Genomic DNA, 19,294 nt, shown 5'->3' with positions numbered 1-19,294 from the left:
AAAAAACTTGAACTTGAACATAGTTTTAAAAAAACGTCTCAGTTTGTTCTGTGGGGAAACCAGCAACCTTCATGTGTCACAGCATCCTGTCTGATGCTGTGACACATTAGTAGGTAATTCAAGATCACACTGCAGGGTTAATGAAACATGTCTGTGCATGTTAGTCTGAAGCACACAATTACTCGTGCGTTTAATATACCATGAGACGTGTAGAAAGTAGCTTTTTATCTTTGAGTATACAGAGCCAAAAACACCACAAATGAACTGAGCGTGAAAACATTCAACTGGTTTTTGGGTTTGTCTGCCAAAGCAGTGTGGGATTTCTCACTGCACCATATGACCATGGTTTGTGTTGGTTGGTTGTTTCTTTGTTTCTTTGTCTCTATCTAAACCATTATAAAACCTACAGTAATGGAAGAACTTATTAAAACCAGATTTACACAACTAACATGTCAAGGAACATTATTTAAAATAAAAATTCCATCACACATATGATTTTTCTGTCTTTTAGGAGATTGTTACGATCCTCGAAATGCAATCACATCACTTACACCTGAAAAAAACTTTGGGAAAACACAAAAAAGGAATTATTTTTATTTTCAATTCATCCACACTCTTCGTCACGGCTGTATCAACATGCTTAATATCCACGACGCAGACAAAAGGGAGTCAGAGGAGTCATAGGAAGTCATCACCTCAATCTGGGCCCAGTCTGACAACAACAGAGTCAGAGGCCTTATTGTATGTCTCCTTCCTACTGAGGAAACAACTGTCAGTAGTTATTCACTGTATTTTAACCTCATCCATCAACACAATGCCACAGGGCAACAACAAATGAGGGTAGGATGACTAACAAAGGGCCTGCATAGTTTCCTACCTGAAAGTTAGTGTAGTAGGAAGTATAAAAGACAGCGCTGTGATGCGCCAATGACCCCGGTGCAGTGTTGGATAACTTCCAACACCCCATGTGATCCAAAATAGGATATGCAAACACAACACACCACCTTATAGTGGTGGAGAGGTTTGTGCGCCTAAATGACGTGGGCTGCATAAAACGTTTCAGACACTGACCTGTTGAAGAATGCGCTTTAGAGCATTTCAACATCTTTCAGCTCGCTGTTTTGGGTTAATGGTCCGGCAACCTTACTTTATTCAGTCTCATCACTCTTATCAACAACCCACCCAGTTTCAGCAGGCAGCTGTTTTCTGTCTTCTGATAAGCACTACACAGTATCAACCCAGACACAAATCAACACTGGTAAAATGCATCTGTCTTCATAGCGGAGAGTGTTGCTAATAGAGTTCATGACTTTTATGTCGTGGCATGCTTAGCAGTTTGCATATCTTGAACAAAGTTACACTACAGCTTCAAAAGGCTGCATTATTAGACACCCCCTCCTCTGTCTTATCATCTTCTAAAGTGTAAAAAAAACACAAATAACATTTTATTAAGTGTATTATTCTGCATACTACGGACATGAACTGCACATTAAGTGCAACACTGAATCTGTCAGCTGATCTTTTGTCACAATGAAGTTAATATGAGCTGCATCACTAAGGTTTCTTTTTATCCAGCAACAAAATGTGTCAGATGAGTGAAAAAAAAAAATCAGCTTTGAGCCTCCTGTGTAAATCCGCCCTGACAGGACTGCTGAGATGGCTCTGCGTCTACGGCAACGCTCAGAGAACTGCCTGCCTCACTGTCCACACAGCAACAAAGCTTACACAGTGGGCCTCAACCAATCAGGATGCTCCAAAGGTGACAGGCCCGGGCCAGGTCTTCCTTTGCTCTCTGTCGCTATGGCTGCTGCGTTTTTTTTTTTGTTTTGTTTTGTTTTCCTGAGAGAAAAACCTAGAGAGAGATGAAGAGGCTGAGTGACAGAGAGATGAAGAGAGAAAATAAACCTCCCATTCAAATATGCCCCGTAAAGCTTCCATACTGTAAATACTCAACATAATCCACTCACACTCTGATGTGCACATGTGCGGTTAAATCTGTCTTACTTCAAGTTTTGTGTTGACTTGCATGATCGTGAAAGTTATATTTGAGGATGACGTGTGGATAAACGTGTGATTTTCTGTGGGTGGCCCATTACTATTTAGCCTGCACCTTTCTCATTTTGTGGTTTGCACATTCAGATCCCTTTTTTACATTTACATGTTCATGTCTGTCTGCATGTCTCCATTTGTCTAGACATTAGTACCACAAGTAGATATCATGGGTAATGATAATTCAGCTGTGTAATCATTATATCATGCTAGTCTGCTACTGTGTTTACATAAACATCACGTAGAGCAACCTGTTTGAGTTTGCACACTGTCCCATTAGCATAGATACACACCGCAGACCTTACAGAGCTTTGACTTTCACCATATGCCTACAGTTATTGGAGAGCAATTAACTACTTAAATTTACAGTATGCAGTGGTCGGATTTGCATGTTATTTATTTGTACAGAGAATACACACAGATTAAAATCAACCAACTATGAGTTAATACCATATATATTCATTTAAAACTCTTTAATTCATTTAGATGCACCTTCGAAGTTCAAAGTGCAGTGCTAGCGCACTTGTATGATGAATCTTAGCGAGAGCCACTAAAATCTGTCTCGCATTTAGTTAACCACAGCATATAATTTAGTCTCTGTTTAGATTTTAGATGAATTGTTCAAAAGAGGTCTCCTCTGTGTGCTGAGGTAGATAAGGTTTGTGAGCAGTGGAATATCTTTGAAAAGAGACAGCCAGTCACAAAGGATTTATTGTGTGTGTATCCTGAGGTGACCTCTATTCTCTGTCGGTGTGTGTATTATTGCTGGAGCCTGTCGGAGTCCATCTGGGTGCTTGGATTTGGTCGCTTCGATCCATGCCAAGAACAATATTCCTTCCTCGTATGGCCTGGCCATTGTGCTGGCACTGCTTCACTACTTCACTCTCACATTGAGTCTTGGCATCTACCCTGACCAATTAAGAGATGCTGTCCATAAAATTTACAGCCGCTTCAGGTTGGTAACCTTTGGTCTTAATTATTGGGCCTTTCTACTCCTATGCTTGGTACAGGCAGATCCATGGAAATAACCAGTGCTAATGAAGCCAGTGAGTGGTAAAACATAGTCAAAAACTCATATTCTGAGAAAATCCCCAACCAATACAACACAACATATTAGAAGTTGTAATGATTAGTTAATGGATTTCGTTTTTAGTATCTGAAAAGCTCCAGCTCCCATAAAATAAAATACAGTAGAGTGGTTGTCATTATAACATGACTTAATAATCTTTGCTGTCTAAAAACATCTTCAGTGTTCAACCCACTTTGACCTGTTACTACAGAAATGTCGCAGCTCACTCTGACTCATACACTTGTTCATGGACTGCCCTCATGTGTTGACCTACGATGTCAAGTTGACAACTAGGGTTAATGGTATTCTTTAAATGCTGCTATAACCCTGCATATTGGATAGAACCAATATATAATATTAAATAAACAATAGTGGGTAGTGCATGAAAAAGTAGGTAATGTAAATGACTGTACATAGCTGAACTGGTTCTAAAGGTTTCTTTATTATTCTAATGTTAGAAATTACTATAGGTTCCTGCTACTGCCTACTCATAGGAGTATATATTGAAATAAGACTTTGACAAAAGGCAATTTGTGAAATACATAAACATAAACATGGTTACACTATAAGCGCCATAACCTCCAACCCAAATGCCTGTAAGGGTTGTTTGTCCCTACCCATACAACCCATAGGAGCTTCTCTTTAAACAGTGAGCCTATTACAGTGCGTGTCTGTTAGAATTACACTCTAATGACAGCTGAGAAGTGGTGAAGTAGCACCCCTGTGGCAGCAGGGTATCTCTTTATATACAGTAGTACCATAATGGTGACTGGTCTACCGAGCTTTCATTTTCTAGGAAACAGTATTAAACCATTGAGGCACAAAAACTACATGGTACGGGTTAGTGAAAAGATTGTGGTTTTGGGTTAAAAGAAGTACTTTCTTTATGTTACAGGATGCAGTGGCATTATTGGTAATGGTATCACACAACGCTTCACACTGAACTCGAATGTCAGCCTCTTGTGGAAAAGTCTCGGGTTTTGTGACCGAACTAGCAACCCCAACTTCCTTTTGTAACCCATTCATCCTTCCTAAGCTTCTCCCAAAGCCTCCATTTAAGATCAGACGAATATATACACAACACCAAAATGGAATTTATTATTTTAGCTAGTAAAAAATCAGTTTGGCTGCTTGATTTTTTCAACTACCAAAAAGCTTATTTTGGCTCCTGATCACAGTGATGCATCAGGAGAGAGGGAACATTTGATACAGCATCATTGGGTGTGGAAAATGCTTGACCTCTAATGTAATAAATCCTACACCGAATTCCCACTAAGTGAGTGAAACATTTCAAGCTCATGAGATCTTTCAATAAAAATGTTTTCAAGTGTTGGTTAACATGAAAGTCTCCACCTTAAGCCACATGTCACTGCTGAGATGTAAACAATTCACTTGAGAGCTGTGGTAGACCATGTGCATCCAAACTGAGACTGTCGATTGACATCTCTTCTTCACCATCCATGTTCAGACAGTGTGGGTGAAGTGTGAGACGTGGTGTGCCAAACCATGTCAGCTGTCTCCTTGTGAACCACAGCAAAGACAATAAACTGCACAATTGGCAGTTTCTTCATAGCATCATCAAAAAAAAAAAAAAAAAAAAAAAAAAAAGATAATGTGTTTGCATAAACCACAAAAAGTGCTTGTCTTAACAAGCTACTTTGGTTGTTTCTGGTTGCCAACCAATAAAATATAATACCTTTTAGTTTTGTAAATCTAAATGCATGTTTATTAATAGCTTATGTTAGTTATTCTCACAATAATCTCATTGGTTGGAATGATAATAATTCTTCCCAAATTGACCTGTCATATATTTGGCAAGTCCTGCACTGGACTTTAAATTTAGCCCATTTTTAAATTTTGGCAAATCATATCTCCACTCAGCTGACACAAACTAACAACCCATCACTGTGCAGCACCCTCTGAGTTTTCCCATGACCGTCTGTCCTCGACAGTTGGCCCTGACAGTTAGCAGGACAGGTGTACATTTTTCACCATGCGGTGCATATGGTGTCAGCACGGCTCCACCATATTGACCTTGAGTCATAAGTGAGCAGATCACCTCTCTGTTTGCATTTATAAGAACTACCATTAAATTGACTTATGTTTACTTTGTAAAATTACAGGATTTGATGCTACCCCATACTTACGCCCGTCTGTTTGGACAGAGTCTGCGCTCACTCACTAATATTGTGTGTTTTGTCTGGATCTTCAGTTTTGTTCTGAGGGATTAAATATAGCAGGGATTAATAGGTGTGTTCCTGTGTGTACCATAACTCCATAGATGCACAACGTTATGGGTGCGACCTAATGTTCAGACATTTACTAATGAAACCCATTACAGACTACAAACCAAAGTGAAGTTCAGTGATAGCTCAAGACTCATCTTGTGATAAGTGTCTGCACACAGGGTTAGAGGACACTGTGCATATGCATGCTGGAAACAATCCAGTTTGGCATCAGTGTTTCTACTAGACTAGATGGTGGATATTGTAACAAACACAAATAGAAAATGGACCCCAAGCCAAATGGATCAAACACCATAGCCTCTATGGTTCCACAAGAACTTACAACACATCTTCACCTTGGCAGTTCACAAACTCTTGAAGAAAGAGGAGCACATTCACTGGGAAGGACTGAGACTGCCACACCATCCCAAACCTTCAGCCCAACCTACCCTCCAACCGTAAGTTTTGACCTTGCCGTTCAAATTTCTGACTTTTTAACCTTTGCTGAGGTTTGCATGTCCCCTGCATATGTGCACAATGCCCCTGGCCTGGGGCCGTATCACATGCCACAAATACCTGCAGTGTGGGTTTACTTAGGGAGTAAGGCGTGCCAGCAGTGCACACATGAGCAGTGCAGCAGCTGCTGCGTAAAGCTTCTTGTTATGAGCCTGTAATACTTTCACATGCCGAACTATCAGTGAGTGTGGATATGAGAAGGAGCGTGCTCAGGGGAGTGACACAGATATGTACGGGTGAACTGTGAATGTGTCTCGTGTGCATGTCTGTGTGTTTGTGATGCAACACTACAGCAGTAGAAGCAATGTGCAGAACATATAGCACATCCATGGGATTCCTATTAAGATATGCACTGCAAGTGCACAAGCGGCATGTTAGTTCATGTGTCAGTATTATACTCACTTATAGCTTTGAAAGCACTGTTGGCAAAACTCAAATACGGCGGTTGTCAAATGTTAAGAGGTGCGAAACGTGTGCGTCAGTGAAGTGCGTGATTGTACAATACGCTGTTCTCTATATGCTGCAACAACTTAAGATAAGGCAGGGGGTGGGGTCGAGGTAACATTAGCTGATAACACTGATATGGTTTCTTAATAAGACAGGCAGTGCAGGACAGGAATGACAGTGTTATGCTCTCGGCCACTTCAGACCTTAGTCTGAAAGGAAGCCTGTCAGAAAACAATAAGGGATGTTTCCTTGCCACAGAGACCATTATAATGCGGGCTGTGATAAGAGCCTTAACGACCTCTCTGCCATGTTGTGCTATTCTGGGAGAAGTGGGCGCTGAAAAAAAACAGGATATCCCCCTTTGTTTTCATTGGTGTTAACTGTTTTGTGTGTGTGTGTGTGCATGCAAAGCAAAGTTTAATCTTTTTATGTGTCTTAGCAACAATATGTTTTTGTATTAACGTTAACTGTTCTTACTGTATATGTTAACCCTCTCTTTTCCGCAGGTCAGAGGGTCATGAGGATCAAACGTGGTTATAGCTGGTGTCCTCAGTGCTTAGTGTTACTGCACTCTCCTTAATAAACCTTATAAAGAGGATGGAGTCACAATATTCTATGAAAATAAGTAAATCTTTTTTTAAATAGCATAACAAGTCCAAAATTTTACTTGACAAAACTTCAGTTTTGGGCAACGTATTTGTGTTTGTTACTCGGTTGGAACTTCTGTTTCTCACATACTGTATCACATGCGGTTACATAATCTCTCTCAAATCTCTGATAAAGTATGTGGGATTGTATTTTTTTGCCTTTTTAAATTCACAGGCCCATCATCAGTTCATAACTAATGAACACATAATTCATCATTTACTTCATAAGTAAAGTAAAGCCCAACTGTGTAATGGTGCATTTAGATTTTAGTAGCACATTTATCTGTTTCTTTTTGCTTTTCTTTCTCCAGGAGTCACCTCCTCTACTGTTCTTTGTGTCTTTTGTGTACAAGCGTGCAGTTATCTGGCTGAGAGGGGGGAAGGAGTGCTCCACCCTCCCCTTCATGCACTAATCCAACTCTACTCTCTTTAACACACATTGGCAGCATTGGAAGGATTTGTTTTTCTACGTCCCCTCCCTCTTACTCCCTCCATCTCTGATCTTAGGTTACAGTGTCTCTATGTTTTACTGTCAGCTCTGCAAAAAAGAATAATTCCCAGCTGAGACTTTGGCTTGGACAGGGGGACACAGCTGGTGCCCCCAGATCCCAAAAAGGACTGACACTGAAATTAGAACCCGCTTTAGCCCCTTTATTTGAGCTGAAGCATCATTGTCTAAGAGCTTTTGAGATGTGAATTGACTAGATTAAACTCTTTAAATAGCCTGTAAGTAAACTATAGTTTATTAGTTGTTTTCCACCTGATTCCACATCTAAACACAGTTAATTCTCTACAGGCTTGAAGTTTGTATGTCTATTTGATCATTCTGTAAATAGTGTAAATACACTGATTACATTGATAAATGATAACTTTGGGCTAGTTGCAAAAACAAACAAAAAATACACCCAAGACGTCGATGAGTCTTTTTGCATGCATGCAAGAAAACCCAAGGCTAGATCGCAGTCTGTAGAACCATAAAGAAGATTTAGTGATTTGTCAGTCACAGTGTAATTTTTACATTTCTGTCCCTTATGACAACTGGTCATTTTAACATTTGTGCAGCTGTGTTGTGGGGATTTCAGAATCCCAGACTACTGCAGTAGAAAATAATGTGTTATCAACTGAAACTAGACCTAAATGTTTGTTTTTCTGTGTCCACACTAAAAATATAAAGCAGGGTTAGTGAACTGTGGTCCTTGAGGGCCATTGTCCTGCTTGTTGTGCAACCGTCCCTTCATGTTCAGCTCCTGATTGGATGAACACACCTGATCCAGGTAATCAGCAGTGGGTAGGATAGGAATAGTTAGAAAAACACAAGCCAGACAGTGGCCTTTGAGGACCGTGGTTGTCTACCCCTGATCACTTTCTTTATGGCTAAAGAAAGTGTGGTGTTTAAATGAATATAAGGGCAAGTAGCAGCAAGGTAGCTGCACTATTTCACACAAAGAATATTACCTTCTGTTTTGATGCGTACTAGCATACCTCCTGCTATGTTATAGATCTTAGACAAACCATAATTTACCTTTAAAACAATAAACAAGTGAGAAGCGTGACTATGTGAAATGAGCACTCTCATACATCAGCTTTTGTTCCACTGTCCTCACCACTGTAATAACAAGAAGTGAAACTCTTCAGATGCTCTACCTTGCGATGTGTTCGATTGGTCTCCCTGGATAGTGATGTCACCTCTCAGTGTTAGATAAGAGCTGCCTGGAAAGTCCCCCCCCGTGTGGTGTGCGTGACTGTCCAAGCTCATTTAAGAAACTGGTTAAGTGAGGACTCTTATCAAGAAAAGTCAACATGCTCCCGTTTTCTGTTTGCTCCCAAACCCCCCACCCCCCTGCACACGCATAATTACAACAGAAATAAGTGAAATTAGCTTATATATTGCTTTTTGTTTGACACCTATGTAAACTGCTGTGTGAAACAGAAGTAAAACAGTCACCAAACTATAGGTACAATGTCTCTTGTGTGTTTTGCAGACATGAGTGTGATCATTAGAAACCACAACGCGGGCAAAACAAGGCGTTCGGCACAAAACCTCAACACCCACAACTTTCAACCAGGCACAACTGTGACGTGCTTTAGCAAATATCCTTTTTATGCAACAAGCCAGTATGTGAGTGTGGGAATAAAGATGTTAAAGAAGGTACGTGATGTGTAACAACATCATATTGTCGCACGCCCACTATATCATAGTGGGCGTGTGACAATATGAATCTAGAGCTTACTGAATTGTGTTGTGTTGTTGTTGTTGTGCATATGTGTTTGTGTGTGTGTGTGTGTACATGAGTACACCAGCAGCTGGATGTCATTACTCATGTTTTTGTGTGTGCCCTGCTCAACTCCTCTTTTGGCGTGTGTCTATGGAGCTCAGGGCTGTTTCCCTGTGCAATGCTGGCCTAGGCCAAAATAGACAACCTTCACATCACTCAGTGTCTTGACAGTCAGTGCAGTTTGTTTTATTTTAATTAGGCCCCTTGACCTCTCTGGGAGATTCGAGGTAAAACTCTTACAGAGTTCAGTATTAGTCAGCTGAAGAAAAGTCGCACGGCTATTATGAGTTGTTATGTGAGAAGTTCTGGCAACAGTGTTTATGACATCGGGAAACTCTTAACGGCTAAAGTGGAACGTGGCAGTGGAAATGAAATATTGAAATGAAAATAAAGGTGTGAGTATATGAGTACATAGGCTCCTACTCTGAAGTTTCCATGGAGAAATCATAGTATTACTAGTGGGATTTGTAACTATTATAAAATATTTAAAACAATGGCATTGATATTTTACACATATTCTACACATGCATTAGTACTTGTAAAGTCTCTATAATACAAATGTGAAACTCATGATGGTGCTAGAGGAAAGGTCAAAGGATTATGTAGGTCAACAGTGTTCATCTTCTGGAGTCTATCAATATCTGTACAGGATTTCATGGCAGGTTCTTCGAGCAAAGCAAACAGGACAGAGGGACTGATCAGCATTAGAACCTTAGCACGAGATAAAGGAAAAACACATTGTAGGCATTTTACATAAAATACTTCAAATAGCTGTGACAGTTTACACCCTGATGCTGTGTCACTCATGTTAATTTATGGCCGGCAGTGGAAATGTTTCCTGTGGGACTATGTTTGCTGTTCGTGTGCGTGTGCAAGTGTGTGACAAACTTCAGAACATCTTGTTCAACAGCATGTGCAGTGCATGTGGGTTTATCTGAATGCTATCTATGTGGATATCCCTTTGAATTCAAATGTTTAAAACCGCAACTTTATCAGCAGCAGTTGGTGTCTGACACGAGGTTTCCATGTCTGTCAAGCTATGGGAAAGTGTCTGATGAGAACATGTACTCACACTTACAAAGATAGCATATGGGAACATGCTACATGTGAGCTTGTGAAACTGTCCTATTTATACAGTAGGTTCACATGTGAGCCTTCTGCATCATGCACTTTATTGATTTTGGCATTGACCATATTAGTGGACATGTTTCAGCATTTGTTTTTCCAACCATGGTCACAGTGTATATGAATAACCAAAGCAAACCAGACCTTCGTGACTTGAGCAGTGATAGAGCAGTCAGGGCTCATACAAGTAGCTTCTTCTTTCTGAAGAAGATCAGATGATAAACAAGAAAGTCCAGTTGCCAAGACTCTACTTCCGGGTAACCTCACCGAATGACTAAAATGCTAAGTGACAAAAATACAAGACCATTGACTTCTGATTTAAACCTATTTCAGGTCATTTGTATCAGCAGGTTGTCGCTGATAATGGTCCTGTGAGTCGTACTGTTCTAATCCACTTGACTCGAGAGGATTTCTGGGAGGCTCATTATACTACCATTGAGCAAAAATCCAGATGTTGTTTCCTCTGGAGGTGAGCCAAAATACATCTGAGATAAACCAGAGACCAATCTGTGCTGAGTGTCAACGCCAGGGCCAGTGTTTGGCCCATGTATCTGTCTTTACAGTAGATAGCTCCGACTCATAACATAAGAAGAATATTTTTACTGAAGTAATCTCTCATGAAGTGGCCTATTAGAACAGCTGAAGTTAATACCAATGTGCCACGTTCTACTCTGCAGTTGGGCTGTCTAAATCGCAGACATTTCTTGACTTCCAGTATTATTAACGTGCTCATCAAAGACAACCAATATAAAATGAACTTTGTTTTAATTCTATGGTGTTGCCCCTCGTACAAAGCAGTCAGAAATATGCAGTTCGAATTGGTGGGTTGCTCAGGAAAGTCAGATCAAACATTGGACAAAGAAGCCAAAAGAGCTCTTTAAAAAACTTCACTTGTACATGACAAATTAGAGATTTTCTCTGTTTTTCGGTGACTTGCGTGACCATGCGATGAGCTGTCAGTCTGCAATGCTCACATTAAAAAAATTAACATCTAATTTCTGTGCAAGACTAATTCAGGCCATCTTAAAATTCAAATTGAAACCTGATGAGCAGGATTATAACGCAATGTAAGCCACAGCACAACCTCTCACGTGTTTTATAGCCACTTCCCCTGCTACTCGGCCCCTCTGTTAAACTGCATCTAAACTCATTTACCTTTTGATTACTCTCTGTGGTTGCACACAGTATGTCTGTCTATGTATCACATTATGTTTATTTACAACAGGTTTCCTAATTAGCAGTTTTAGGATGCACTTTTTTTGTGCTAGCCCCTACCTCAACGTATAAATCCTCAGCTAACTTTATCAAAGGAAGTCCAATGACCACTCTGTCACCGTTTCCTTCCGTACCTTTATTCAGCTGCCGTCGAGTGGCCTTTTGGCTCAGATAGAGAAAGGATCTCTCAGCTGCGGCTCACGTGCCACAACTTGATAAAAAGCCTGAGGCCGAGAGTTGGAAGTGAAGGAGTGTGAACAATAAGCCGTCGTGGTGACAATGAAAGCTGCTCCCTCGCCTCTTTTCCTTCCCTTCCGCTCTTTCCCTTTCTGCTGATAGCACTGTGGGACACAGCTGTGGAACATTACTACATTGTTTCAGCTTCTGCTTTCTGTGCTAAGCTGTATAATTAATTGTAACTAATGTCATGTGGACCCACCTGTGTTGGTCTTACATTGTGTTGCACTTGTCAAAGTCTTGCTTGTCAAGAACATTGTGCGGTACTGTGGAATATTTGCCAAAATATTAAGCCTCGTGTATTTCTGGTTCAGCAGGTTATGCAGATGTGTTGAGGGCTGAAAAACAAAACAGGCATTGGTGGGGATATAACAGACAAACTTCCATGGGATGGGATGTCTGAGGTCGTCTATAAGACTAAGTTTTCCCCGATGGCTGAGCTGTGGAACGATGTGCTCCTCCGTGTCTGGACGTACGTATGATTTTTGCATGTAACGTGACCCTTCATAAAGCCTCATCCCTCCCAGCCAATAAAATGTCAGCTTGCCCAATCGGTCTTCTTGTAGACATAGCCTCTGGAAGGGCACGTCAGAATGATTTAATTTGACTTTGCTCCAAAGAGATTGCAAATGAGTTTGTTAAAATATTAGGCGTATTTCTCTTTTGCCAGAATACTAATAAGGAAATTACTAAAAAAAAAACAAACAAACAAATAATCTTTATGAACAATTTAATATATTTTTAGACTGCAATCAGAGTTTCTGGAAAAAATAGCTCTTTGATTGTACACTGGTTTAACAGTTTATATTTATGTTCTAAAAACAGATTAGACAAAAAGAAGACATCAGACATACACTGCTGCTCAAACGTTTGGCATCACTTGCAAATTTCACATGTTCATGCATTACCCAAACAATTTAAATGAATGAGATGATTTGAGGCCTATTATTAACCATTGTCAGTTGTCTGCATCAATCTCCTGGTATGGCTGCTAATGTACTAATGGAGGGAGCGTGATGTTCCTCGGGTTAGTTTAATATCTGAACATCAGCAGTTTGTTTACAGGTTCCAATAGGTACTAATGGCCAGAAAGAAAGAAATTTCATCAGAGACCCATCAGTCTATTGTTTTACTTAGGAAAGACGTCTAGAAATGCTAGAAGTTGCAAGGAGACTTAAAATGTTTTATCACACTGTTAACTACTGCCCTCAGACAGCAGCACAAACTGGTTCTAACAGGGATAGAAAAAGAAATGGGAGGCCTTGATGCACTGAGAGTGTGTAGTTTAAGACAAAGACGCCTCACAGGTCCTCAACTGGCAGCTGCACTGAATAGTACACGTCAGCATCAACAGAGAAGAGAAGACTTCAGGATGCTGGCTGTCATGGCTGACTTCTCAGACCAAGGACCTATCTCAGACCGGCCAATGAAAACAAAAGACTGAGATAGGAAAAAGAGTGCAAACATTGGACGCTGGAGGACTGAAAGAAGGTATTGTCTGGAGAGTTTGAGGTCTTCGGCTCAAACAGAAAAACATTTGTGAGATGCGGAAAATATGCTAGAGAGAAAAGATGCTAGAACAGGGCTTAATACCTTCAGTCAAGCATCATGGAGTCAGTGAAATGAAGTGGTGAAATTGGAGATTTGTACATAACAGAAGGGACCTTGAGAAGGGAGGGTTATCAAAATAGACAGCTAGAATGCTTACGGTCTGCCAGCTGTAATTGCTGAAAAATGTGTTTGTTTTTGTTTTTTTGATGAAGGCAATGTTTAAAAAAACGTATTCATCATTTCCATCCTATTCATGTGTGCTTCCTTGGAAAACAGTAAAATATCTAAGTGATCCCAAACCTCTGCGCGACAGTGCGTGTCTTGAAGGGCTCTAACAAAGAAGCTACAGTCCCTGTTGTCTGTGCATTTTGGTCTTGGTGTTGGAGACGTTATAAGCTTTCCAGAATGGAACAGGATCACATAGCACTTGTGTCTCTTCGCTTGTTGATTTGAATTGCTGCCATGTCAGAGTGCCAGGTCAATGTCATAGTTTGTTAGCTGGTTTTGGTAGGGTGGAGTCAAAACTAATGTGAGGGCCATTGTCTGATGGTCTCTAGAGGTGGTGTAGGTTTCTCCTCTCTCGCTGATACTGTTGATTGAGATGGACAATCGGCATCGCAGCTCTTAGTGGTGTTAAAGTGGCTCCTAAAGTCACAAGAAAAGCGACAAATGGTGGATGAAGTTAAACCAAAAGAAGGATCTGGCTGCACTAGTTGGTTCGATCTATAATATTTACTGGATTTTACTTTTTTTACCTTTGATATGAATACATAAAACAAAAGTACATGTGTGTTATGAGTTGGCTTCACACTAAATTACTACTTTCTGGCCTTTGTGTACCTTTAAGATAAAATATACAGTATATGTATATAAGTAACTGAGATGCCAAACTGAATCTTCATCAAATATGACAGTATAGCTTTCTCATAATAATATATAACAATATCATACTAATGTGCAACAGCAAATATGTGTTAGAGAAAGTATTTCAGATCCACTCATGTAAAACCATTACATTTCTACATTTGACAGATGCTTTTATCCAAAACGTACTTTTACACACACAATGAGTAACTTGGGGTTCAGTGTCTTGCTCAAGGAAACTTCAACATGTGGCCAGCGGGAATGGGGTATTAAATTACCGACCCTGCAGTTTGTGGTTTGTGGTGTTTTCACAGTTATGTGCGGGCACTCATACAATTTGGGGTTAGGGAAATATTGTAGTCTTGGTTAGTTCTTGAAAACGTCTGAAGAGGTGCAGCAAAATGACGTGGTAATCTAGTCTCACCTGTGATTGTCTGTATTATTTAACCTTGGCACTCTGCAAGGTTTGGTGTGAGACATTCAAGAGCTGCGGCAGATGTGTCTGAGAGTGCATTAATTAACTGACACACAAAGTAACTGACACCGCTCACAGTTTTCTCATTAAAAAACCAAACAAAAACAAAGAAACTGTGAATTTGATGGCTTTAATGAAGGCGTTTATAAGTGATTCTTGTCTTTGGGGGAGGCTTCCCTTTGCCAAGGTTTATTCTGCATGTGATTGAATGATCTTGTAGAGAGACACTACTGTAAATCTGGCTCTTAAGACAGACAATTAGAGGCAGTTACTGCCAGTGAAGGAAATCTGACAGTGATCAGACTATCTGCGTCTGTAAGGCAAACATTAGTGCTCATTTCCTGTAATTTTCTGTTCCAGCATGCAGACGTGACACCACATAAAACCAAAGCAAGAGGGACAGGTCTCTCTTTCTCTCTCTCTCTCAGCTACCAAATCAAAAGAAAAGTGCAGTCTCATACAGCCAGGAATAAGTTGGCAAACTCAGTGAACTGCCCCCCACTTCATTTAAAGAGGCAGAAAAGAGGTAGAAGAGGCTCCTCATGATCTATAAATTCGAGCCTCCCACGGAGCGTCTCGAGTTGAGATATAAGCGGGCGCTCATGCTCTCCCTCAAGTGTCCTCATAAACCACATTGTTTGCAGCTTATTCTCCCCTCTCCCTGGATCGGGGCAGTGCGAAAAGTTCCCCTCACAGGCCTGTCCTACTGGGCTTGTTTGGGGACATCTGCTGCCATGTCCAAATATTGATTTTGGCTGAGCCATCGCTTGCCCTGCTGTGAAAGAATAGAGCTGGGAACTATTTTTACCTCAGCGGGATAGACTGTGTTAACATAGAAAACAATACCTCTCTTCCCTGCTCTTCCAGCTGCAGAGCAAAGCAGTAAAAGCTGGAGAGTAGCGTATCCACAGAGCACCTGAGCTAGCTGCTAGTGATCTGGGAGCGAGGTGATGGTAATAACAGCGTGTGTGACCTTTTCACCTCCTCTGTGTTCTTTGTGGTTGTGACTGGTACTTAGTACTAGTCACAGTAGTACTTAGTACTAGTCACAGGCACTTTCTTTTTTAAAAGTAAGTTGTGAGTTTCAGATTATGTTTCATGTTTCATTTGAAGTGCGTGGTTTGTATGAACTGAACTTATTATTATAAATGACTGAAATGCGTCACCATGTCATATGAGATACAGTAATGAGTTATAACAACGGTCTTAAATGTAAATGAAATGAAATGCCCCCAACATGTTCACTTTTATTAAATAATAATGTATAAAAAAAGCTATTTTCTGTTTAATTTTGATATGTTCACTCGGGATATTCAATTTATATATTCAAAATATAGTGCAGTTATTATTTTTTAAGTGCCACCCATCCTTAAATTATGTCAGATGTTTGATAAACATATGTAAAATAAATCAAACTATTTTACTACTAATGTACTCTTTCATCACTCATTTAATGAGGCTCCTTTATAAACACTGATAAAACACAATTACTTGGCCAGAGAAGAGAGTTCCTCGGTTACTCCTCCCAGATTCTACACATCCCCTTGAGGCCTGAAGTCATGTTTCATATCCGTTTATTGCTCTAAATGAGGAGAGTGCCCAATTCATTCTCTTTTAAGTTTACAATGAACTTCTTCAGGCCACAGTTAATGCGGAGACCTTAGATATTTCAGGGCACTCAGAGGAAATTATGCTAGGGTTGAGTAATTGTAATGAAAACATTGGAAGGGAAGACATAATGACTGCTCACGTTGTTTTGCCCTTCACATTCACTACAGTATTAATAGGCCACTTCTGGTCCAGATGGTAGTGAAGTGGAGATTTACACTTAGAAATAACAATCAAGTGGTCGGCCTATTTAAAAACTAAATGACAGTTTAGGTATTTATGATACTTGAGAGAAGAAGGCTGTTTAAATACTTCTTATCGTCGTGCAGATTTTGTTTTTTTAGTGGTTTGATATCTCCCTGCATTGTCTCAGTATCCACAGGCTGTTTTACTCCTGATCTGTCCATCTGAGACACCACTAATAAGATTTACATGTACATCACTTTGTATTAACTTTTCTTAATCAGTATTGTCAGGACACAGACAAAGTGTGTGCAAAACATGGAAGTCAAAATAGTATACGAGACGTGTCCCCCAATGAGCTTTGGTGATCAACCATGACATGTAATGATGCAGAATACACTGGCTGGTGTGACATGCTCTTGATTTCATGTTAAAAAACAAACAGATGCATAGACAGATAAGCCAAAGCAATGGAGGTAAAACAGGGTTTGTGTGACTCTGACAAAGATCAGCTAGCAGCATTTTGCACAGCTGGATGATATCACAAGCTTGTATAGCTCTTGTGTTTGTGATCCAGGTTGTAGTGCTACGATGCATCACATATTCATCTGACATTCCTCAAACTAATATTGTACACAAAAGATTAGTTCAGGCTGGTCTAGTATTAGATGTCTTAGTGAGACATAATAAACTTACACAGCTGTGTGAAGTGCCTTTAAAGGGGAGCTCGCGTTGAAGTATTATTCTTCATGTGCTGTGACCCTTGAGGGCGTGAATTGAAAAAGTAAGCGAAGAACAAAAACACTGGATCCTGCACTAGCATATTTTATCAGACCCTTCCTGCCTGGTAAACACTCAAGTGTTTTCATTTACCATAAAAGGCTTTCGATCATGAGTTTGTAGTACGAGAAGTCAGACTGCGGTAACCCCGATGACATTACTGTGACATCACTGGGGTCCTTTCATTTAGAACTGACAAATCTTTCAAAGCAAAACTGATGTTCATGTGTACAACGACAATTTCCATATAATGTAAATGTATCATGGAAAGACATACAACTGAGAGAATCAATGGGTTTGTATTTATGCCGTGTTAAGTCAACTAGTCTGTGTCTTTGTTCCTATGTCATGCTCAATCATTTCCACGAGCATTATACTTTCTATAAATAGCTTGTCTGTCTACATGTACTTTCTGAAAGAGCTGCATTACTTATGTGTTGTTTGCAAAGCTAATTCATCACATCTGTGATTCAAAGGTTGACGGCAGCCTAGATATTGTTACTCCACTGTTCCTACTCAATTGGTTACATATCACACAAGGACCTGACAAGCAGGGCATCGTGTCACCACGTTATTATGTCACTGTGTAAACTGATACTGCCAACTCAGGTTTCTGGAAGTATTCATGGATGTTTGCAGAGTAAACAAACATGATCATCAGAGTTTGACCCTCATCAACAGGCACAATGTCATAAACAAAAGTTTCTGGGAAGTGACAAACCAGAGGCTCACCATAAACATCATAAAGAAAAAAAAAAAAAAGCCCTGTCAGATAACATCAGAGAGTGGGGACCGAAGATGCAAATTAAAGTTCAGAAAACGCAAAGCCTGTGTTCTGGACACTAGAAGAATGCAACAAAGAATGTAATGCTCAGAGAAAGTGTATAATGTTTGAATCCTTAAAAACCAAATATACTGTGGTTTACTATCCAACTTGGTGTTGATCGATATCTGCCAGAGATAATGGACGGAGAGATGTGAAAGAATTTAAAATCAAAACAGTATATATTGACTGTTTCTTTTTGCAAATAAACTTCTAAATATTACCATTGGTAAAAAGTTTCAGCAACATATCTTAATATCTACTGGCATAAAACTTTCAATATTGTCAAGCAAGTCACAAGGTGTGGGGTAGCTGTCAAAATAATGTATGTACCGCGAAACCACAGGCCAGAGTTTATCCTGTCCAGTATCTGCAACTATTACGTTTATTGTCAACATGTCCTCATTATGTTAAGAAGAAGTGTACTGTTTGTTGTTTTCAAGTGATATGATTGTTTAACAAGAATATTATGGGGAAGCTGTGGCTCGAGAGGTTGATCTGTAGTTTAGATTTGTTCTCCAGTCCACGTGTTGATATATCCTCATGCAGCACATTAAAGTCACCCCCAGTGCTGAGTGTAAAGTGATTTGTCCGTTAAGGCAGTAAAGTGCTATACAGTGCAGTTAATTTACCAACTAATGCTGTTGTCAGATCAAATAAAAGTTCTAAAACGTAGCCTGCTATACTGTAGCCTGTCCTCTGTCGTGTCATCTAATAACACTGTGAAGCAGAGGAATAAAACATTCTATCATTTTATTTGATCATATTTGTATTTTTATGCCAGATAGACAGACACATCATGACTGAAAGAAGAGATGGTTTGTTTATCTGCTGCGGCCTCTTACCACTTCTCTGTCTTGAATTACACGGCAGTCACTACCATAAAAATACCCACTTATCATCTCAGTAGTTTATCCTCCCCTGACATAGGCCTGAGATGACAGAGACAATAGTGGACGCTCCTTGCACCGAGTCCCCCTGGAGGCACGTCTCAACTCACAGGCTGCATTTAAGTTTTATTACCCAAAGAGATGGATTGCATGTTCCCCACCCTTATCTGATGGTGCAGCGCTTGCATGCGAGGGGCTGCAGTTGCAGATTGCTCATTTTTTGAGTCATGGAAAGAAGCTCTCACCTCCAAAAAAAAAAAAAACAAGTAGGTTTTCGGATGCAAGTCAGTTACTGTAACAGGATCACATGATAT

This window comes from Anabas testudineus, chromosome 24 (assembly GCF_900324465.2).
Source record: "Anabas testudineus chromosome 24, fAnaTes1.2, whole genome shotgun sequence".
In the NCBI taxonomy this organism is placed as follows: Eukaryota; Metazoa; Chordata; class Actinopteri; order Anabantiformes; family Anabantidae; genus Anabas; species Anabas testudineus.
This window is presented reverse-complemented; position numbering follows the sequence as displayed.